The sequence below is a fragment of the Xyrauchen texanus genome, chromosome 50 (assembly GCF_025860055.1).
Source record: "Xyrauchen texanus isolate HMW12.3.18 chromosome 50, RBS_HiC_50CHRs, whole genome shotgun sequence".
NCBI classification, from domain to species: Eukaryota; Metazoa; Chordata; class Actinopteri; order Cypriniformes; family Catostomidae; genus Xyrauchen; species Xyrauchen texanus.
Window position 1 is genome coordinate 14,007,600 of NC_068325.1, and position 25,502 is coordinate 14,033,101.

The 25,502-nt window shown below is 39.6% G+C and overlaps 1 long non-coding RNA gene across 4 annotated transcripts in view; it reads right to left on the bottom strand.

Moving 5' to 3' along the window:
• Nucleotides 1-25,502, bottom strand: part of LOC127641459 (uncharacterized) — a 40,416-nt gene that overhangs the window by 2,031 nt on the left and 12,883 nt on the right. For all 4 annotated transcript variants that reach the window (XR_007970165.1, XR_007970166.1, XR_007970168.1 and 1 more), the window contains one exon: nt 13,667-14,702. This is a non-coding gene — a long non-coding RNA (uncharacterized LOC127641459). The remainder of the gene's footprint in view (nt 1-13,666; nt 14,703-25,502) is intronic.

The window sequence follows — 25,502 nt, forward strand, 5'->3', positions numbered from 1 at the left end:
CCATACCAAAAAATTTTAATACTGAAAGCGTCTTTGCGTTAGCTAGATGCAGCGCAACAAATGCAGGTGTCTTGAGACACATTTTCTTTTTTTTGCTCCCAATTTGAAATGTCCAATTCCTACAACATAGTAGGTCCCCCTTCCCCTTGAGACACATTTTTAACAGCAGAAGTTATTTTTAACTTGACACAGCATACAAAAAATGTGGCATTCCTTGTGATATACAAACGTGATGCAGCACCACAAGCACAGTTCTCTTGAGACAAGTTCTTCTTAATTTCACACACATGTAAAAAAAGCTACGTTGGACTATCAACAAACAGTGGATCAGCTAGCTAGCATGATGCTAGGCAAGCAAACGTGGAATGTTTTAGACTACAAACAAATTATGGATCAGCTAGCTAGCATGTTGCTAGGCTAGCAACCATAAGGAGCATGTTGGACTACAAACAAACAGTGGATCAGCTAGCTAGCATGTTGCTAGACTAGCAACCATAAGGAGCTTGTTGGACTATGAACAAGAAGTGGATCAGCTAACTAGCATAATGCTAGGCTAGCAACCGTAAGGAGCATGTTGGACTATTAAAAAAAAGTGGATAAGCTAGCTAGCATAATCCTTGGCCATCAGTAATGGGGAGTATGTTGAACTATAAACAAACAGTGGATCAGCTAGCTAGCATGATACTAGGCTAGCAATCATAGGAATCATGTTGGACTATAAAAAACAGAGGATCAGCTTGTTAGCATGATGCTAGGCTAGCAACCATAGGAAGCTTGTTGGACTATAAACAAACAGTAGATAAGATATCTAGCATTTGACGCTATACCAGCAAACGTAGGGACCGTGTTGGACTATAAACAAACAAATGATCTGCTAGCTAGCATGATGCTTGGCTGTCAACCATAAGGAGCATGTTGGACTATAAACAAACAGTGGATCAGATAGCTAGCATGATGCTAGGCTAGCAACCATAAGGAGCTTGTTGGGATGAGATATTACCCCATCACTTGCTGTTGGGAGACAGATTTAATGTGCTCAGTGTTTGGCTAGGGTGGGGGTGGTTGGGGTGCCGGAATTGCCTGTCTGGGACCCCCCTCAATTGAAGCCGTCAAAAAGAGAGTGAATGTGCCTACGAGCACAGGGGGTGGGATATTTTTTATATTTGTAGGGGGTGGTGGTGGCTAGTCCTTCATTCAGTCCTGTCTGATGTACCATTAAGATTTGAGCCCAGGACCAGAGGGTGAGGAGGGGTAGAGTTGGTTAACCCCCCCGGTAGACTTCTGCTACAGCCCCTGGGTCCTATTATTTGAGGCAAGCTGTTGGCTGCATACTAATTCTGCATCACTCAGTCATGAATTGGGGCTCGACGAAGAGCACAGTGTTTGAAATATAGGTGGTGCAGAAGGGAGACACTGTATAGAAGGATAGTAGCATATGCTTGCTAAAGATAAAGCCGCTCGCACTGGCAAATGTCCAGTGCATTGAAAAATGGGGTTTTACAGTTTTGTTTGGTTAACCCAGCTTGCTAACTGGTTAGTTGCAGTGTTCTGAGGGAAAGGGGGAGGGGCTAGGAATCATGCAGCTAATGCCATTTCCACACTAATCAGGTTTCATTTGAAAACATCGTTTTCAGATTCCTAATGACATCATTTTACAATGTATGTGGTAATAAAGAGAGCGTTTTCTAAACACTCTTAATTGTGTTTTCAAACAAAAACCTACTAGTGTGGACGTGACCCAAGATGAACAGCGTGGTGAACTGTAGTTTTTCACTTTCAATTTATTTTGACCTTTTTGCCACTTTTAGCGATAGAGAGAAAGGAAAATTATAGGCAGAGGACGCAAAATGGTATTGGGGCATGTTGTGAGCCAAAGTTGAACTTGGTCACCCACATGAGCGCCACAGTTTAATGTGTCAGTGCATACACTAACGACTAGGTCACATTCTAGTATTCATTCTTAATTTTAATTAATTTTTTTTTTTTTTTAACTTCCAAATAATTTTAATTGTACAATATTTAATTTTAATGAATGTATTTTTTTTAACTAAATAAATATTAAATAAAATGTTTAATATATATAAATGTAAAAAGTGTAATAATATTTTTATTAATATTTAAAATGTTTTACATATTTTATTTTATTAATTTAAAACACATTATATATATTTAAAAAAAAATACATTTTATATTTATGTATTTAGTATTTTATGTATAGTATGTATTTAAATAATACGGTTATTGTAAAGACTTTCTTCTGAGGATATTATCATGGTATACGCAAGCTATGTGTTGTTGAAAACTGAAGAATGGCTTTTCTGTGGCCTTTCTCTGGCATCAGACCCAAGCTTAAGAGAATTTTACTTTATCCCACAGTTTAGGGTGACTGTCATAGCCGGCCTATTTTTTTTCTCCAAGCCTAGAGTTTTGTGTCCAACCAACAAAGATGTTGGTTGAAATCTTACATTACATTGGAATACATGCCATTGGATCACAGTGTGCTTGTATCAGGTTATTCTGCCGGGCTATAAATTACCATGACCAGGGTGTGAATGGGATACATCTGACAAGGCCAGTGGAGAAAAGGGCTCAATCCCCAAAGGGGCCATTCTCCCCATAAAGTGTGGGGGAGGGGGATTCATACAGGGCTTTGTTCCCCTGTTTAACTCTTCTTTATGGACTCAGCAAAACAAACTTGAACCCTCATCCTTACAGCCAGAACAAAGAAGAAAAAGGAAAAATAGATAGATAGATAGATAGATACATAGATAGATAGATAGATAGATAGATAGATAGATAGATAGATAGATAGATAGATAGATCTGCGCTATTCGCAATGCAGTATTAAAATTCATATAAACTGACTTATTTCATTTCAGAAGACACTGGGATGTCAGTAAAGCCTTAAACTCAGAGTCATGTGACAAAACAACATGTCGCCGACCACAGCAGAGTTTGTCATTGGGAAAAACTCCAACAAAACTACATCTGGTAAGAAACCTTACTATGTTTTTACATCAAAATCTGTTTGAATAAAAAGATTAAAGTCTCTAGTTTCATCCGATATGCCATTGTTTTTTAAAATTTGAGTGATTTATATCAAAACGCCATGCTGCTAAACAAAATGCACACTAATGTATACTTTGGTAAAAAATTATTCTTAGAAATCCAATATTTACCGTGCATTATCAAATGGAGAATTAATGGGTTCATCCAAAAGCTGAAATATTTAGCTTACAGAGGCTTTATAAGGTGCATTACGAACTGTTCTAAGACCAGTGCAGACACACAGCACACTGGAGGTGTGAAGTCATTCACTGAACAGGGAGCAAGGAAGCATCCTATGATGCATTCACTGCTAAAATCCAACCAAAAGTTCAGTTTCAGGCTGTAGATGATGTTTGAACCTCTCAACATGTTTGGCAGACATGGGACAATGGTAATCAGTACATAGATTCAGAATTTATAATGTATAATTTTATTTTAACATGGTTGGCAGTGATTGGATGATGCTGGCCTTTACTTTGAATCAGAATTAATTCTGCTAATTTCTGATGTAATGTCTGTAATGTCTCAAAAACATGAATAACCAACACTCCTGGAAACATAATAAACAATTTGATAAAAAAAAAAATCGGACTTTCTATGGTATTATTTAAAATTTCACAACTTGGTCCCGCTGTCCACATATGTTGCCATCAATTTTTAGAAAAACCATTTGCTCTAGAATTTTGTTTTTGTTTTTTTTGCATGTTTATTAGGTGCTATTAGTTACAAATCAAAACATTAAATGAAAAATGCACATAGCAGTCACCCTCGGTCTCAGGAGGTTGAAGACAGCTAAAATATAAAATACATGTCCATCCATCCATCCATCGTCAACCGCTTATCCTGTGTACAGGGTCGCGGGGGGCTGGAGCCTATCCCAGCTAACATTGGGCGAAAGGCGGGGGACACCCTGGACAGGTCGCCAGTCCATCACAGATAAAATACATGTATTATGGTATATTTTACTGCAATTAAGAGAACCAACATCGTTTTAGTTTATTGAACATCTAAACTATACTGTCATGTTCACATCTCCCAGACTCTGAATATCAGACACAATCAAAACAAGCACACAAAAATTCGCATTTCTGTCATAAAATGGAGTCCGAGATATTTCGATTTCACTGCTGTCAGACACAGTTGAATGAAAATTAAACAAATGACCATAAACTTGGGGTGAATCATGACCACGATGTTCTAGGAGACAGAGCATTGCAAATAGTCATGGCCACATGACATCACTCTCTTCTGTGCTTAAAGTCCACGGCTGCCTTCTGAGCACACAGTAAGTCACAGAGTACCCTCCCTCTCCTGTCTCCCTCAACCAACAAGAGGACCCCTGGATACTTTCTTTAGACTGTCTGCAATGTGCCTGACTGAAATGCAAAATATGTGGGGATAACAGGGTTGACGTATCGGGACGCAAACATAAAAATTCATTATTCACTGTGGATTACAGAGCATTAAATTAATCTAATTACCTTCAGTTCCGACTTATGGAGGTTTAAGTGACCAACAATTTTCTTCTCATTATCTAACACTGGAAAGTGCCCCATTTTTACAGACACCTTTATCCCGGTACACAAGATCCAGTGAAGCTGGTGGTCTCCCTTTATGTCTTCATCTGAATACATTTACATGCAAATTGTGCTTCGTGGGAGACACTAAGCACCGTTGAGAATTTGCCGAGCAAGACAGTGTCCAAAAAATCATAATGTGTGAGCGGATCAGACACCGTCTCGACTGATTCAGCCATTTATTTACCACAGTGTCATGATCCTAACATAATCGCATCATTTCATAATCATAACAGAGCGTTCCAGATGGGAAAATAGCTACTAAGCAGGACAGGATATGGAGATTGCAGTAGAATATAATAGAACGCTTAAGTCGTTCGATTTTCATTGAAGAATAAACACAGATTTATGCTTGAATCTGGAATGTATCCATACACATAAACACATTTGTAAGGGGGTTAAAGGGAAAGGAGGAGGCAAGAAACGGCTTAACAATATAAATAATATTTAATTAAATTAAAAGACACACACAAACACTTACAGGGCAGCTGCCCGTAATTCTCTCTCTCAAACTGTCGTCACCGGCCGCCTTTATCCCTTGTGTGCCCCATCAAGCCATTTGGGGACCGGGCCTGCATCATTCCAGCCTGGCCCCGCCCTTCTCCCCTCTACAAGATTTTACACAGTGCAAGTTCATGTATGCACATACACACAGAACCCCACAAAAAGGACATATTAGTGGTTTATTAATAAAGGCTTTTCAACATCTCATACCAGTGCTGATACTTAGAATTCAGGGTGGCTGACGCAAATAATGTTGATCATCTCCAAACAAGGCCGCATGGCAAGATTTACAAGCTGACATGTAAGACAGCCAGAAGAGCTGAGATTTCTTATTGTGAGAACAACTTTAAGCCCACTACCGGTTACTAGAAACAGTAAAAAAGGAGTAAAGAACTGAGCAACTTTGACAAGGGACAAATTGTTATGGCCAGATGACTGGGTCGGAGCATCTCTGAAATGGCAAAGCTGGTGGGGTGCTCCTGGTCAGCAGTGATGAGTACATATCTACTGACAGTGGAAAATCTACTGAAAATTTAAAGGATGGTTACGGGAGGAATGTGTCACAACACCCAATGCATCGCACTCTGTTGCGTATAGTGCCCACGATGACCCCTGTCCACCATCGAAAGTGCCAACAATGGGCTCGCAAGCGTCAGAACTGGACCTTGGAGCAGTGTGAGAATGTCACCTGGTCTGATGAGTAACGTTTTCTTTTACATCACATGGAACGCCGTGAAAATGTGCACCGTTAACCTGGGTAAGTGATGGCACTAGAATGCATAACGATAAGCCGGTGGAGGGAGTGTGATGCTCTGGTCAAAGTTCTGCTGGGAAACCCTGGGTCCGGCTATTCATGCGGATGTCAATTTGTCACGTGCCACCAACCTAAATATTGCTGCAGACCAGATACACCTCTTCATGGCAATGGTATTCCCTGATGGCAGTAGCTTATTTTAGCAGGATAATGCGCTCTGCCACACAGCACACATTGCTCAGGAATGGTTTGAGGAACATGATAAAGAGTTCAAGGTGTTGTTCTGGCCTCCAAATTCCCCAGATCTCAATCCGATTCAGCATTTGTGGGATTTGCTGGACCAACAAGTCCAATCCACTGTAGCTCCAACTCGCAACTTACAGGATTGCTGCTAATGTCATGGTGCCAGATACCAAAAGACACCTTCAGGGGTCTTGTAGAGTTCATGCATCGGTGGATCACCGCTGTTTTGGTATATATATATATATAATGTAAACATTATTGTTCACAATTGTGGCAGGGCGGAGGGCGGGGCCGGGTCATGATTATACACACCCAGTTCCTTATCAGGCTAATCAAGCCTCCGAGAGGGATAAAGGCCGACTGTGGAGGATGGTGTGGGAGAGAGAGATAGTTTACGGACATGTCCGTCATATGTGTGTTTGTGTCTTTTGTTTAAGTTTATCATTAAAATATAATTTATATTGCCAAGCCGGTTCTCTCCTCCTCCTTTCCATTGAACTGCTTTACAACAATATTTATACAATATTCGCCAAATTTATTTTTTATATTTTTGTCTATTGTCAATGCTATCACTATATTTTGACACAGTTATTGGCAGATGTATCAGCCTGGCCGACCATTAAAATGCTTAAATAGATATAGATAACTCGTCTATTAATAACATTTTTGAAGGAAAATTACAAAAAAGATAAAAGTACATTATAATTTCAGTTGTTTTTGCTTCTGTTTTCCTTAATTGTTTATGTATAAGAATTTATTGCCATTTAACTTAAACTATTTAACTTTTAACTTAAGCTTAATTATCTAGACATAACAACACTTTATAATAAGGTTGTATTTGTTAACATTATTTAACACAATAGTTAAATCTTGGTTAATATAAATGTATATATATATATATATATATATATATATATATATATATATATATATATATATATATATATATATATATACTAATAACTTTTACATTAAAAGTTGTATTTGTTAATGCAATATGATGTATGATTTATAAATGCAATATGAACAATGTATATTTGTAAATTGGCATTTACCAAGATTCTGATTCTGTGAATTCTGTAACAAATCATAATTCATTGTTAGTTCATGATAACTAATCCATTAGCTAAAATTAACAAATAGAACCTTATTAAAAATGTTACCAAAACAACATGAGTTTATAACTGAAAATAACTAGAACATTTAGAAAATACACACATTATTGGGCCTACAAACCACAGGTATTGGATTCTACAAGGAACAATTTGTGATACAACTAATGTCGTACACTTATAGTATGGTTCAGTCAGTGAGTAGCTCAACAGAACAAATGAACATGAGGGACTGAGGGGGTCAGTGAGGAGAAGGTGAAGCCCCAGAGGCGAGTGAGTGTCAACCCCAGCTGGGCGGACATTTTGTTGACATGCTGATAGGGATTTAAGCAGTGGGTGGGTGTGTGTGCATATGCGTGTGTGTGCTAGGTGAGAGAATGAGCCGGAAAGGGGGGAAGGATTGCAAGAGGCTCACAACAGTGGTGTTTCTAAGCTTGATTTCAACACGAGCTGAGACGATTAGTGGGAATGGGGATGAACAAGGAATTGGGGGAGCTCTCTGAAAGATGGGAATGATTCCATTGAGATGCTGGTATGGGGGTTGGTTGAGGTGTGGGCTTTTTCAGCTGAGCTAATGAAGCATAGGTGAAGATGAATAATAGAATCTTCCAAAGAGAGGGCTGGTGTCTTCATCCGCTATTCAAAAACTTGGTTTCTTTGGAAAGACATGTTGAGAGCATGAAAAGCCCTCCTCTTAAAGGGATATAATTGTTTACACTGCAGGAGTCGGACAGCGGGAACAAATGTGGCATATAGCGACGGCGCAGATGAATATGAAAAGTGTTTCTCCATTGGACACAAGTTTAAATAAATGGTTGTGGACTTGAGTCAGTAAAAGCTTGCACATGACCATGATAATGAACTGAAAGGTGAAGTGAAAAACATAGCAGCTACGGCTATGTACACATTCATCCTGATACATTTGAAAACATTTGATACATTTAAAAAAAAAAATTGTATCCCATTTTCTCCCCAATTTTGCATGCCCAATTCCCACTAGTAAGCACTAGGTCCTCGTGGTGGCGCAGTCACTCACCACAATCCGGGTGGCGGAGGACAAATATAGTCAGTCTGCGCATCTTGTCACGTGGCTCGCCGTGCTTGACACCGTGGAGAGCCTTTGAAGGAATACGTAAAGGTTGTACAAAGTAACATTTATCTTTAACAATGCTATGAAAATGAATAACAACTCAACTAATATATCAGGCACAACAATGCCACTACAACATGGGCCGCCATCTTGTTTGTTTTGTGTTTAATGGATCACATGACTGCATCACATGACAACAAATATGTCATAGTTTTCAGATATCTCCATTTCCCCTGTCCAAACTACAATACAGAGACGCCGTTTTCAAATGTATCCACTTGGGAGAGCGGTTTCGAAAAGCTAAATTTTTGCTATCAGAAACGCCGTTTCAGTGTGTGTGGAAGGCAAAAACTTAGAGAAAAATATACATTTTCAAAAGAAAACGTACTAGTGAGGATGTGGCCTAAGACTTCCCTAGAGTTGCCAGATTTGCAGTGGAGCATTTAAATCCTGCGTCGCAGAAATTATTTTCCTCTTATTTGCTAATCAAATACGTTTTAGGGCGAGCGTCTGACCATACAACAAACCCCCTGACCTTGACCTCTAGGGCTTTTCCTCACCTGCTGCTGAATAGAGCAGCTGTGCCGTCTAGCCAGTGCGTGACTGAATATTTACACTTCAGCCAGTTCCCATGCTCAACGGAGACATTATAGTCTTTGTTAGTGTGAGTAATGTTTACTTTGTTTATTGTAATGTAGTGGCCATTATCTGATGTCTCGCAATATCTCTCCTCATTTAGTCATATATGCAATCTTAATCGCAGGATATGAGGGCGACAATGAACACAGCCTTAATTTGAAGTTTACTTGCTCAAAACCTTGCCCTTAGCATTACACTTCCTGTCTACATCTATCCACATCCTATACAAAACCAATTGCTACAGAACGCTACTTTCTCATTCCCTGCCTCTTTTTCTATGTCTGTCTATCTTGTTCCACGTCTCCTTTCACATCTCGCAACGTGGACAGACCCGAGCTGGACAGAAGCAACATTTTGAGCGGGTGGGGGTGCAGTTTGGGGGCATTTTCATTACAGTCAAATCTCAGGTCCGGCTCTTCAACGTGGCCTGTGCCACCGAGCTGACAGTTTAATCATACAAACAGCACTCCACTCCATTTCCCCCTCTCTCCTTCACACACTCCACTCCTCGCTTCATAATTCTACGCCCCACACAGTCTGCACGCAGCGTTGTGTTATGGGGGCTTCAAAATGACATAATCAGTGACTTGGATAAATGCCTGTTTTTCCTCCAAATGTAATCAGCCGCGATTGACGCTAGCAAATTTTTAAAGGGCCAGTGCCCCCCTCCCCCAATGATTCTTAAAACATTCTTTCTCTACTCAATAAATGAATCAAGCTGTGTAGATTTAACACAATCTGAAGAATATTAAAATATTGAAAATATTAGAAAACACATAATTCTCTCTCTCAATATATATACACAGTATATACAGTACATGCAGTATATATTATTAATATTATATATATACATATATATATCTGATACTATGCATGCCACTGGAGAAATAAGGATGTTCAATGGGATATATGTGCGTATCATGTATTTTAGTAACCATAAATGCGTTAGATGCCTTCCGTATATTCAAGATTTCGTTAGAAGTCTTTAGCCTAGCAGGTCACTTGTCAGATCACAGGAGGAACAAAATCAAATCAAATTAAAAAAAAACCTGCATATCACCCTTGCAGAACTGAGCAATGCCAATGAATGCTTTTAGCAACTATTACTTCTGTGGGTGGACCATATTCAATCAATAACCAAGCAAATAAAAGCAGCGTGCACTCAGAGCACAGAAACCCCCTCATAACGGGGAGAGACGCTGCTAAGGCACGGTGAACATTAAAACATTAAACATGTAAGCTGGTCTCTACACAGTGGGGCAAAAGAACAGACTCATATGATGCTACAGCACTAGTGGAATGTAAAAGTGGACTGTGTTTTTTCAAACAGCTTCCTGTTGATAGGTTGATGATATTGTCGTTTTTATATTTTGATGGAGTGCTAGAGCCAGTATACCACCCTTTTGAGATAGTTTGATTCAGTTATTAAGCTTTAAGACCTTCAAGGTACTGTAGAATTGTAAAAGGTTTACAAGCTGACATGTAAGACAGCCAGAAGAGCTGAGATTTCTTATTGTGAGAACAACTGTAAGCCCGCCAACGTTACTAGAAACAGTAAAAAAGCATTTATCATTTCATTTTAACACCCTAAAATTGTATACTTCTAGCATATTTGCTGAAGTACTTTAATAAATATCATAAAAAATGTGTCACTCTTAGGAAGCTGTGCCATTTGTGCCTGAACATTTATTTTATTTAAAATGTTGATGCTGAACTGAAATGTTACTGAGAAATTATAGATTCCCACCATAGATATTGGGTTAACGCAATTAGAAAAAGTGTCCCCCCTAAAAAATGTACATTAGTGGTCGAAAAACATGGGGTTGTCAATGGCCAGTTCTTAAACTTTTTCCCCCAAACCTACAGTAATTGTGTGGTTACAGCCTTGTACCAATAATTATTTATTAAGGATAAATGTAAAACCCATTACTAAACTTACAAACTGAGGGACCATTTTCCAGAATAGTCAATCAAGCTTAAGTTGTATGCTGTTGGGGGGCTAATCACAGCTAAAAAACAACAGCTTGTGACACCTAAATATCATGCCGTCCACCATTGCTAAACACCTGTTCAGAAGGGGTGGTTGTTAACATAAAATGTGACCTTCGTTCTGTCACATAATGGGCAGAACACTTGCCCCATCCTCCCCTCCTTTCCTTTCCCGCCTTTGCAGGCGACTAACAGGATTTACTGTACTCAGCCTCCCTGCCTAGCTTTGTGTTGAATTATGCATAATTGCGCTAGTGTACTCACACACATGGCTAGGAGTGTGATTAGCATAAAAGCTTTTTTGTTTTTCCTTTTTTCCAGCTGGGAGGGGGTATTTTTGTATTTTGCAGAGACTTTGAATGGCACAAAATGTGTGCCATGAGAGAGAGAGAGAGAGAGAGTGTGTGTGTATTTGTTTAGGGGGGCCATGGGGTGTGGTAGCCTTGCTAGCGTGTCAGGCTATATATAATTTTGTCTGGCTGGGCTAAAACATATGGGCTCCTCATCTGTTGTAAATATGCAAATACAGAACAAACACAGACTGTCTGACCCAGACGTACAACTCAGCTGTTAATATGTGCTTTAGACATGTACTATAGTTGTCCAGACAGACGCGAAGTATCCCAAAATATAACTGCCCTCCCATTCTAATATACATCACTTCATCCTGTCTGCACAACATTTTTAACCTATGAACTACAAATGATGACCAATGAGGGTAACTGTTGTTCTAGACAGCTAAAAGCAATGTTAGCCACTCTCAATAGCATCCAATATGTTAGTATAAAAAAAAACGCACAGGCGGTATGGCCGAAACCTTATGGTATTACCAAAAGTGGCATATGTCATGATAAAAGTAACTTTGTGCAAAAACAGCTTCAAATTAATTATTAAGTAACACTTGAATAAAAAACAAGTTATCAAAAGAGTAAACAAATTAAAAGTAGACTTGAAACAGTAAAGTTCATTTTAAAAATCAGTTATTGTCGGCTCGGAAACTTGTGATCTTGCTACGCAACCGTAAATAAATAAGCTTCATGTTTGCCCTAACAACAACAATATGCTAACTTTAAAAAACAAACTGGTAAATCAAAACAAGTAGCTGATCTAAAAATGTATTAAATGAGTCTTGAGATCCATTTCCACTATCATTAGAAATAAAAATGTTAAGGGTTAGAAACTAGGCAGTTTTAACTGTTTCAAGAACCTTTTCTGAGTTATTCAGGACATTTTTGTGTAAACAGCACATTTAGTGTATACCTTAACTAAATTAAAATTAAAATAATGAAGTTCACCAAAAATATGAAAATTCTGTCATAATTGAATCATGTTGTTCCCAACCTGTGGAACAAAAAAAGGAGAGATGTTAGGTAGAATGACAGCTTCAGTCACCATTCACTTTAATTGTATGGAGAAAACATGCAGTGAAAGTTAATGGTGACTGCCAAATCTAACATTCTGCATTACATGTCCTTTTATGTTACACGGTAGAAAGAAACAAAATTTGGCTTTGAACAACCCTCTCATTAGCCCAGCTAAAAAAAGAAAAGTAAAGATATTGTCCACTGACTCACTCAGGCTAACTGCCTAAGCCCTATTCAGATCTTCAGCTTCACCAACATGATTGAAATAAAACAAGTGTGAAGTTTTGTATTGTAAGAAAGAACACAATGTTGCACGGCGAGCGATTGTGTGAGGGGCGAGGACTGTCGGGTCCCACGGCACAGCAGTGCATCAGGGCCTATGTTGAGGAGTGTTGCGCATGCTAATGAGGTCATTATGAGAAACTGTCTGGACCTGGGCCCTGTGAGAGAGGGATTTATGTGGCGGAGCCTAGCTAGACTACCCAGTCGCAGATGTCACAGATGTCACAGGCATCAGATGCCTTCTGTGTATTAATGCCATATTTTTCTCCCATTTCAAATGACAGAACATTGCCATGGCTTTACATTAAGAGGGACAGACTGTAAAAGGATACAAATGATAAAGGAATCACGTACATATGCCGTGCATGTTTAAAGGCAGGGACACGCTATGAATTACGGCTTGTGTGTTTTTTTGTGCGGTTTGTGCGGTTGCCCTGATCAATTCCCTGACCAATTAATGCAAGGAAAATAAACATATGCAAATGCAATTATCCGGAATCTGCATATTGGTCCTTGATTAGGCAGATGGGCAGCGTTTAATGCGCCACCATTTTGGCGGGGAGACAGCTGGCAAGCAGTGGCGGCCATTTTGTCAGAGACACTGCCCATCGGAGACGAGACAGCATGGCATGCATCTATATGGATACAATGGCAATCTGGCACTTAAGTAACATGGGCATCACGTTCATTTGCAAGCCTATGCATAACAGAATATAAATCATGAAATTGGACATCCCAGCCCTGCTGAAAAGTCCCTAATTTTCATGCTGGCCTACACTGGTTTATGCTGGTTAGTGTTGATTTGGTGCTGCTCTATGTGGTGGACTAACATTGCATTGTTAATCACCAGCAAAAGCTTGTGAAGGTGGTCAACCAGCATTGTATTTCTAGTTGCTAGTTAAGAAGCCTGATAGGGATCCCAGCATACCAGTATCCCATGGATGGGGACCAGCATCCAATGCACAACATATTCAGCAGGACGTTTATCCAAGCAGCTAGACAAGCAAATGCAAAGCTGACGTTAATTAACCCATGCATAAAATATTACCAAAATCTTTCCTTACCTAATTCACTTCTTTTTTGAAAGCGTTACTCCATTTCCAATGGTCATCCACAGATACAGGAACTATCTACTGCAACCAGCATGCAACGAAACAAATATCCTTGCATTCATCCAATTTGAGTTGTATGCATCTTGTTTCATGAACATTTCAGAGTCTTCCACATCCCAAGCGGATCTGGGGCCTTGCAGGTGATAGCAACTTTTGTGGCACTTTCTCAAGAGGGCTAATCAGGAGACTTTTCAACCCCTGAATCACTTGAATTGTCCTTCCCTTGGTCTGAAATGTTGTTAATACCCATCAAATGCCATGGTCATGAGTAAAAACCGTTATGAAGTACCAAGCAAACGTGAGTGCCAAGCCCTTCCCTACAAATGAAGGCAAAGTCCTTTTCCAAGCTCTCGAACGTTGGTGATTAGTTAAAAAAAAAATCTGGAAAAGGTACAAATAAAAAGATTCAAACTGTTCTCTCATCCTCCTGATTTTTTTGTAAAAGAGATCTCCATCAAGCACTCATTCAAACAGTCATGGGGAATGTGCACTCATGGTGAAAAAGGACCTTTGACATTCTTTTTCTATTCGTTCTCTGAATTTTATCAAGTGATGCCCGTGTCTGGAAAGGCCCTCTGGTAGAACCACACATAAACTCGCTGTTGCATGAAGAGAAGCAAGACTCTTGGCCCTCTCTTTAGCTGATGTGAGTTGACTGAGATTGGGTTGAGGAAGAGAAAGCTGAGTACATGGGCTCCCATGGCTCCATGGCTGGAGGCAGTGTTGGGTGACCCCTGGCAGCATCTCTCCTCAGTATTGATTTCTCTCCCTCCTCGCTGCATAGGAGCTGGTAGCCGGCGGGAAAAGCGAGCTGCCTCGGCTGCCCACTCCGATGCTCCCTGGCTGGCCCCTGCCGTCTTTCAGAGACCCGAAGATGGAGAGTTGGGACCGTTGGAAGAGAGCCCATGGCGGTCCGCAGCTGCATTCACCTGCTCTGGTTTGACTCCACCACCATCACAACTCCCACTCTCCACTCGTCTTATGCCTTCTGCCAAAACAACAACGCAAGAGAGAGAAAACAACTTTAGCATAACTTTCAGTATTCTGCCGGTTGCAGATGTTAATCCATGCTTTGATCAGGAAGATGCAAGGTGAATGTTTTGACATCTGCTCTCAGTTAGTAATGTGATCTTTCTAACCTTGGAATAAAAAAGCTGAGGCAGGAGATTTTTTGAGTTAAGGATGTCAGGCTGAAAGAAAATGTCTGCCAAGTGCACTTAGAGCCCCTGTGCTGATGCTTCGCCCATATATTGTAAGAAACTAGGACTTTAAACAGGCTTTTTTTAACATTGATGATAAGTTAGCTACATTGCTTGTAATACCACAGACAAGGAGAATATTTTCTTGCTTCTGTAACCTGAAATAATTTTCATGATTTCAGACACCTGTTGTCATGCAAATTAGTTAAAAAGTACAATCCTTTATAGTCTCCGACTCATTGTGCATTTAAACCGTGAAAAATGTTCCCAGGGATCCCACACCTATTGACTAATGCATTTTCCAGTTGTTTGTGATTACTTGCTAAGAATTTTACCGAAATTGACACAGCAAGCACCTTATATATCCAGGTTTTGCATGACCGGCCTTTAAACCATCCAAAACATTTGGATATTTCCAGTTGCTAAAACTACAACTAACTATAACTATGTTAAAATGTGGAGAAAACCACTAAAATTATTTTTGCGTGTGGCAAAGAGGAGAAAGTTGGGTCTCAGTATGATGTTGTTTTAAAGTAGGTTAAGTGATGACAAAATGGGGGACTGAATTAGGGTTGGGGGGTAGGGTGCAACTGTGGGGGCGAGCTGCATGTCTCAGAAACAATAATACTATTCATTGGGTCCAGACATGGGTGTTAACACCCTCTGGCAGCACACAATGGGGCTCCCTGGCATTGAGACAGCCTCGCTGATATTGTTAGTTCAGGGCAGCGTTTGGCTGGCCGCGAGAGAATGCGTCGACATTGTGCCGGGCCAGCAGGATGAGTGGAGGGAGGTGAAAGGCGAAGAAAGGGAGAACAGTGTATCTGTCAGCTTGGAGGGAGAGGGCAGGGGAAAAAGGGGGCTTGGAAGGGAATGGAAGGGGGGCTGGGTCACTCCATGGCATTGGACTTGTGAAAAAGAATAGAACAAACCCTAAAAAGAAGAAGGGAGTGAGAAAAAGATTGCACTATAAATATTATTGAAGTGGGGACGGAGATGGGGAAGGAGGCGGAGGGGACCAAAGGGGTCCAGGCAGAGTCCGGGACGAAGGCTGCGGCTAGGGAGCCGCTTTCGTTGTTTAGATGGATTTCATGCCTGCCATAGTTACAAAGCACAGGGGAACAATGAAACTGTGAGGCAATGGAGAAAAAAGAGAATGTATTCAGGGAGCTTACAAGTGAGAGCGTGAGAGAAAACGAGGGAGGAAAACAGGGAGGGCGCTGCTGCAGTCGCCTCATGGTCGAGATCAGGTACAGCTCTGACATCCAAGTACCGCGAGATATACATCTTACCAGCTTCCCCATCTCTCCTCTGTGTCCACATGTGGAGCGAGAGTGGAGGAAAGGAGGAGGGAAGGCGATGGGGTGATATTTTAAAGAACTGTGCAAAAAACTATCAGTAGGTAAATTAAAGGGATAGTTCACCCAAAAATCACAATTTGTCATTACCTGCCCTCTTGTCGTTCCAAACTCGTATGACTTTCTGTCTTGGAACATCTCCTTTTGGAACACAAAAGGAGATGTTAGGCCACAGTCACCATTCACATTCATTATGGAAAGAAGATGCTATGAAAGTGCATGGTGACTGAGACTGTCAGTTCCTGGGTTAGAACCCCTCAGAATTAAACACTGTGCTTAAATTGAGCTTTAATAAAATATTGAATATGGGTGAAAAGTTAGAGGACCCCAGAACTGTTGCTGAACAAACTATACTAAAGGAAAACATACTAAAGCATTGCTTCTTAGTTGTACAAGAGCAAGCCCAAGCCATCTGTGAGTTCCTACCTGATTTTGCACAACCTGCAATTTGATTGTTCATGCATACAATAATACAACTTCGACCAAAATAAAAAAATAAAATAAAAAAATGCACTAAATGGCACCAGTTCTGTCCATAAACATATAATGGAAAAACAGATACTCATGCAGAAGCACACACACATATTTTCTAAAGAGCTCCAGTTTCAAGTGATCTTCTCTCTCTGCACAATGCAAACCCTGCTTTTCAAGAACACGACTTTATGAAACGCTACTGTTTGTTTCCCTTCTGGTTAACACCAAGCATTTGTTTCCATGGCAACCTCACCTCCTCTTACGTCTCAGACTGACAGAGGGTCAGCGGAGGCGTGGCCCTGCTGAGGACACACACCCCTCCATCTCACTGCAGCCAGCAGAGGAGAAACACATCCTCAATCCCATTCAAAGGCCTCGTGCGAATTTGATCCAGTTATCCAGTTAAGATTACACCTTTCAATTTAGATGCATTTTACTGCATAAAACTTTGGGCATTTTCAGGTAAACAATTTATGTTTTGAATTTAGGCAATGGCTGAGCTAAACTGTGAATACAGTCATGGATAATGTGTGTTGTTGGGAAGTATTAATACATATATGAAATATTAATAATAAAAAAAATCATTAAGTAAAAAACATAAAAAAAATATTAAAATACATTTACAGTAAATAAAAACTCTAATTTGGGAATGTTCTGGGTTCAGTACAAGTTAAGTTCAATTGACAGCATTTGTGGCATAATTTTGATTACTGTAGAAAATAATTTTGACTCGTCCCTTGTTTATAAAAAAAAAAGCAAAAATCGTAGTTACAGTAAGGGTAGTGAATGAGGCCAGTCCATAAATGATACACACTGTTTTAAATGTATAGCCCCAAGATGTAAATATTATACAGGTTAGCATGATTTATTGTGCTAAAATCTCTGATTTTAGTCATATAAAAATAATTTACCAGGTTTACAGGGTTTACCGGGGTTACGTCATCATGTCAATGAACTTGGAATATTAGTTAGTGATTTAACACACTGAAATCCTATAACAACGTATAACGTTTACGTATTGTTGATATGCGTTTGAAACATTGTGTATTTTAGTATTTATGGACTTTATCCCTCCATCCATCCATCCATTGTTTTTTTTTTAAACAAACAAGAGAAAATTTGATATTAATCAACATTAGGCCACAATTACTGTCGATTGAGCTTAACTTGTATTGAACCCGGAACATTCCTTTAAGTGTCACCCTTCCACTAGGAGATGTAGATAAACACTGTCTTGTCCAATCAGTGTCCAGGACCAGAACTCCATTTTATAATTAATCATAATACTGAAATTCAACAATACTGTTGACCTGTCATGTCTGGCATTATCTCCACATCACAAATGCTGCAGCACAGCTACAACAGATCACAGTACAGACCACAGTCGGCTAGAGACAAGCTGTGGGCATCACTCAGTCTGATAACAGGCTGCATTATTGGGACAAGATGTTTGATGTAGGGGTCAGATATCCCCTCATCGTTGCAACATAGATCACAGCTCCAACCAGTGACGACTCTGGCTTTTCTAACTCCACACTTGAGACCACAGGGGAGGTGTTCCGCAATGCACATCAGTGCGGGTCTCCTTGCCACTGCGTTTTCATCTCCACGGACCGTCTCCGAGGCCGACATGAATAAGTAAACACACACATGAGCTGAGCCATTGGCTTTGATGTACCGGGTGCCATTAGCAGTTAGCCGGGCTGGATGAAGGGTGCTTGCTAGGTAGGCTTATGCATCACTGTGGCCCGTGGGCAGGTCCATTGTCCTGGTGGAGGGGATTACACCGGTGGGAGAGGGGCAGGACAATATGACCCTCCTGTGAAGGAGGGGCACCAGGATTCCCTGCCATTGAGCAGGGTGGTTAACTTCTCACTAACTCAATTACCTAAGCCGAGAAGGGGTGGTGGACCAATAAGGAAGAGAAAGACTATACACCTGAGTGAGAGGGAGAGAAATAAGTTGGACTGCAAGATAAGAGCTACCTAGTCTCAGAATGAACGTTACTATAATTACATTTTTGCAAACTGAGTTTTATTTGCCACTTTCTAGATTTTGCTGCAGTTTCCTGGAAATGACAGGAAATGACAAACTCCTGTGGTAGCTCACCTGATAAAGTGTTGGACTTTGGTCTGGGAGACCCAGCTTCAAGACCAGCCAAGGACACTTGGAGTGAAACTAAAGTGAAAGTGCCATAGAAGCAGCATGAAATTATGTGGTTTCTTCAGAAAATTGGCTTTTTATCTCGAATTTTCTTTTAAAACACCTGTCATTTGTTAGGTTCAAGTTAAAGTTTTAGGTTACAGAGGGATGTTTTACTCATTAAAACATCCATCTAACATTCACCTTAAAAACCTTGTCTAATTACAACATAATTTCATTCGCCCACCCCTGGACATTTCACTGGGAAACTGCAGCCAAACATGTCACAATTTTTTTGGTTTGCAAATATGTTGCCATTGTCATGTACATTTCATGAGATCAGGCTGGATTGACATTGTAGATTCAAACTGACATAAGGGAGGCTGAAGAAAGTCCAAAATTCCACTTGAAAGTTAAGGTGAAGTGGGTTGTTTCTGTTCCATTAGCAAGTTTTCAAACAGGTTTCCTGAACACTCCTCTGTTTGCCATTGGTCGAACAAAAAAGATAGTCCTATCCATAAAGAGTAAGAAAAGGGAAGGCTAAGGCAAAATCACTTCAAGGAAAGAACACACACAAAATGTGCCTTAGAAAAGACCCTTGATACACTCCCATAGCATAAAGCCTTAAAAGTCTTTTTAAGGATAACAGAGCCAAATGAAACAGACATGGACATGAAGCTTCGGCCACAGAGTATGTTAAATCTCAGAAATCTTGACCAACAGGCCAGACTATGTGACTGCCTTGTATAAAGACATTCAAGAATGGAGGAGCTAGCTTAAGACTCTTTATGACCCTCAGTTGAGTTCTCCTACACCCACCACCCTCATTTACTGTCTATCCCGGCTCTCTGTTAGCGTTATTGATCTTGACAAGGAGCTTTTCTGTACCTACAATCTAACATAGCCTAGTCACTTGTGTCTTCTCTCCTACCCATTTATCTTACTCATCAAGGTTAAAGAACTCTACAGAATAAGGAAAAGAAGGCTATGGTGGTACTGAAGGTGTGTGGTGGTTGAAAGAAGGAGGGGGGATTGTCACAGTGATCTTTTCTGTCTTTATGAAAGTGACCACCTCGGGTTCCACTGTAACAGAAGCTAATATATATTAAAAAAGGACTAGCCCTTCAAGATGTCCCATCCCATGTTTCAATAGGAAATGTTTCCATACAGGAAAGAAAACTGTGCTAATTGCACAATTTCTTGGCATCTTTATACAAATAAAAAATTTACATTCACACCTCCTCACAAGGAGGTTCAGAACACTTTCTCTTTAATTGAAGTGCATCTGATCTATTACACTGTCCAGGCACTCAACAAAAGGCTATTCTGGGCCCCGGGAAGCTTGCTACAACCCCATGCCAAATGAACATGCTGTACGTTTCCCTCATTGTGCTGGGTGATTGCCCCAATGCATCTTCTTGCTCAGCTAATTAAGTGAGTCTCTTCTTTGTCTTGCTGTACACTAAGAGCCTCTGAATAGGAGAGAAGGAAAGGCGAAGAGAGGGATTGCCTGCGCCTGTGCTTGTTTATCAAAAGAATGGGGCTTATTGCAGGACAAATGTGCCATAAAGGAGTGTAAATGGCACAAGGTGGGTGGGGAGAGCCTGAAAAACTGTGACACAGTGGCAGAGTTTGTAATACAGCTTTAACAAGATGGCACCTTCTATTGAAGACGAATCCAGTGGAGAGGCAAGGTCTTTATTCGCTAATGGACTACATGTATAGAGCCATAAATGTGTATTCATGTGGGTGAGTTGTACGGCAGGGCAAAAAACAAACATGCAATTAAAACTAATGAGCATTTTATGGGAGTTTAAACAAACAGGCACACAACTTAAAATGTTTGCTCCTCTAATTTTTTTTATGAAAGCATCCCAAAACTATGCTCATCCACAATTAATTTAATCTATCTGTCAATTAATTTAATCTATCTGTCTAACTATCTATCTATCTATTGTATTATTTAATCTATCTATCCATCCATCCATCCAGCTATGATCAAAATATATGACAAAATAAATAAATATGCCAATATTTGGGCCACAGACACATCTCTGAACAGTAGGTGTCTATGCGTGTGTGCTCCAAACTCCTACCGGCTAGCTTGTTAATTTGCAGAATCTTAGACTGTTGGTCTAGAACTAGACAATGGCCTCAATGTAACTGAAATTAGTGTCACGATCTTTCTTGCTGCCCACCCCATCTCTGTCTGAAGGTGGCTGTGTGTACACAAGAGTGCGGGTCTGTCTGTGTGCACACACCAAATAAATGAGTTGTGTGTATGCATTGTTTGAGTACATAGCCCCAGTGTATATATTAGCAAAGTGACTTGACCCTGGCAGACTCAGGCCACTGTTTTACCCCATTGCTGGGTCGTGGGAAAAAGGGGAGACCTCCTTTCACAGCTGCTCTGGCTGTTGCATTGAACCAGTGGAGGTGCGGACCCTGCCACCCCCCTCCCCATCAGTCCCATTCACATCGCAGCCTGCTGCCTTTTCATAACGTTCCCCCTAAACTGCCCTCCCTCTCTCTCTCTCTCTCTCTCTCTCTCTCTCGCTCTCCCTCCCTCCCATATCTCCCCCTCATCTTCTTAAATACACTTCACTATTGAAGCAGTGTTTTGCATGGTAATGTCATAGAGGCCTTACTCAGCTTGACTAGCTATTCTCTTCTTGAGTAAATCAACCGCACGTCTCCAGTAGACAGTAGCCACTTTAAGCAATCCACTGTAAGAAAACTTTGACTTTAATTAGCTTTTAATACAAAGAAACATAATTTAATTTTCTCCATCAGACAAAAAATACAAATATAGACTTTAATTTATGTTATCATATACGTACTAGCACTACCAGCACTCCTCAAGAGATCATGGCTTTCAAGCAAACCAAAGTTATCACAAGTACTCAACTCAACTCAATTTTATTTATAGAGCACTTTCAAAAACAGCACTGGGTACCAAAGTGCTGTACATGGAGTTACATGCATAATAAGATCACATACATACAGCTTAAGTCTGCAACAAGCATTTAAAACCAATAAAAACAGGATAAAATAAAATTTATATAATATATTATGAAGTACTAAAACTACAATTTGGTTTGGATCAATGCCTTCTATACAAAGTTTTGAAGCCTGAGAAAACCACTGCATAAATCTCATAATAAACTTTAGCTTAGAAACTTTCAGCCAATTGACAACAATTCAATTCACAAAATAAATCAAAGTTTATGATGCTGATATTTTAATAATGAACACATAACTGTAATGCTAATATGACAGCAAAATCAGCATAGACACAATTAGTGGTCTACAATATATTTTTTTAATAGTATATATTTAAATATACTGATATACAGTATATATGATATAATGATAGCAAACCATATGTACGCAAAATTGCTGAACTGAAATGCACATTTTTCACAAGATGTACTCAAAAGTTCTTTAAATATATTGGAAATATAGGAAAACAGAACATTTTCATTCTCCATTGATAAAGCTGTCTGTAGTATTCAAAATGACAAAATAGAAACTAACACTTCTAAGAATTCAGTCTAGGTGACACAGTTATCAGCCAATGTCGATAACTGTAAGATGAAGAAAAACCAGCTGATTAATCAACTTGGTCAATGTATTGGTCTTTCACTAAAAATAATGTCCTCTAACTTTCAAGATATTCTGGACCAAATTAGTCTCATGACAACTTGTAATAATTTAGATATCATACGACTTGGCAACATTTAGACCAAACAATCAACAAACAGAATTTAAAATCAATATTAAACAGGGACACAATTTTAGAAAGGAAATGCCTGTGAACACATTTGGCTACTCATTTTATATTTAATTATGCAATACAAATGTTGTATGTAAATAACCTGTAATATGATTCCCTCATTTAATTTCAAACCCAATGTTTTCCTTATTCCGTGGTACACAAACATAATTTTTCTATTAAAATCATGGTAAGGTTTAGGGTTTGGGTAAGGGGTTAAATTTTATGGTTAGGTTTAGGAGTTAAACTTCGATTTGTTTGATTATTTTTCTCTATGGAAGTACAACTTCTTGTACCATTTTTTTACGACTTGTCATGAGACTAGGATGACTGGACTTGATTAAGAGCACTAGCAAGGGGGAATTTCTGCATTTTTTACCAGATGTTTATCCATAAACAGTGAGCTGATATGAACCATAGTTATAGTTCCACAGATACAATTCTGGAGTATACAAGTTCTAACCGAATATCAATAATTCCTGATACATTTTCGAAGCAATGCACTAACAGTGCAACCTTCTGTTGCATTTACAATGGTAATGGTGCAAGTCAACAGACAGCACATCTTGTTATTCAGTCCTATAGATTTTTATGTGTGTGTGTGTTGCAGAAAATGTATGCTGCCTCCTCACTCTCCTACGTGCATCATATTGAGTTCCTTTATAAATGTGGGGGCTCGTCCGGGTATGGCAAGAGGCAGCAAAAACACTAGATGAGGGTGAAAGGTGGCTAGCTGGTATGGAGTGGGGGGGCTCATTGCCAAAGGGTGCTAAGACCCCTCCGATCCTCAGTTTTTAATTCTTTAATTAAATTCTTCCTCTGGGCGATCGTGATCTAGAACTTGGCCAATGTCACAGACTTTTCTAACATAAAGGAAGGTAAAAAAATACTTTTTTCCACCACTTTCACTTTCTCTGACAAGCTTCTTCTCACCTGAGGATTTGTTGCAACTTTAGATGGCTTTCCGCTTCACTGTTAGCTTGTTAGCATAGCCACATGGTTCCAGTACAATATAGAGTGCAACAGTCTGGTTCCGGAAGTAAGAATCCCATTTATTTTTTTTCCTAGGCTTATTGATTTCTAACGATGATTTATAAACCTTTAATGACAGACTAATCATGAGCTCTGAGGTAGTTAATCAATGATATAAGATCTGTATGAGCCATTAGTCCATGTTATTTCAACGTATTTTTCTAAATATCGTGTTTAATAGCAGAATTCCTGTTGAAGACCTACACTACTAACAAGCTTTGCAGCGACCGCCAACTCCCATGACACACAGTGTATGACGCAATCGAGTAGGTCCAACACTCTCAAACATTTTATTTATTTGAAAATACTTATAATCAATGACTTTAAATCAATAGTTTAATATTTTCCATAGTTTTTCATTTGATTACATAATTCGCAAAGCTTCATGGGATTGTAGTTTATGCCCTCATGAAAGACCTTAAGTATGCAGTCTTGTATCTCTGTTTTTGTATGATTTTCAAATACTTTTTTGCATCATAGCCTGATTCACTTCAGAGCTAGTTTGATCGGTTCATCGCTTAGAAATCTTTTACGAAGGATTCTATGAAATCTCTATGGAAATTATAAATGGGAAAATGCTTCCAGAACCAAGATGGCTGAAAAAGTGGGCTGGTGCTGTTGCGCTCTATTAGTGTAGAATGCTGCTTAATGGCTTACAACCAGAATAGATCAAGTCAGTTTCCTTGAGATGTAATAGTAATCTCTTTGTCAAAAGACCTGTAACACTGCTACTTTAAAACTTCAAGGCTTCAAAACTTCAAGACTTCCACACTCTATGTATTATGTATTTTCTCAGTATGATACAATATGAAGTTATATGAACTGTAGAGTTGCTTGCATGGACTGCTTTCTGACTTGAGCCACACTGCCTTCACGAGAGTGCCATAAAATGAGGCTACTTTTTAGTGTGCCAGAGTTAGCACTCTCAACACACTGCGTGGGAGAGAGTATGTGAGTTTGAGAATTTTGTGTTAAAGCAAGAGGAGAAAGAAAAAAAGGTGCTCATTTCTTTTTCAATCTATGTTTCACAATGCATGTGTGCCTGGAGAATTGCAGCTAAAGTTCACATGGGGGAGGGAAGGTACCTGCCCCTATCTTGCAAAACCCACTAGAGTTGGCAAAAGGGGGGTTGGAAAAAGATTGAATGAAAAAAGTGCCATTGAACTCTGACTTGAGATTGTGAAGGGAGAGAAAGAGAGAGGGTTTTGAGTCTGAAGAGGGTTAGAGAGAGGGCTTTTGGGTGGGGGAAGCGATGAAGGAGAGAGAGAAAAAGAGTGAGGGAGGGAAGAGAATTAGGAAGGTGAAGGACTGAACCACCCTCATAGACTTTCCACATGAGCACACCTTATATACACACACACAGCATCAGAACTTCTGCAATATTTTAAAGGGATAAGGGTCTGAACAAAATAATTAAATACAGATCACACAAATGGCCTTCCCATCTCTTGTCCAGCAACAGTGTGGAAACAAATTGGATCAGAGCATTATACGGAAAGGAGTAAGTGAGGGAATTAAGGGCTATACTGTCATGATTAGGGTTGGGCAAGTAAATCAAAAAACGAATCCACTACAAATGAATAATTACTTGTTAATAATTTAAAATGAATAATTACTTTATTTTAAGTTACTTTATAAAACACTTTTAAAGTAAAGGTTGTTTTCCACTTTTTTCATTCCTTCAGCTGTCACAGAAACTTAAAGGGATAGTTCACCAATAATGAAAATTCTCTACTCAACCTCATGCCATCCCAGATGTGTATGATTTTCTTTCTTCTGCTGAACACAAACAAAGATTTTTAGAAGAA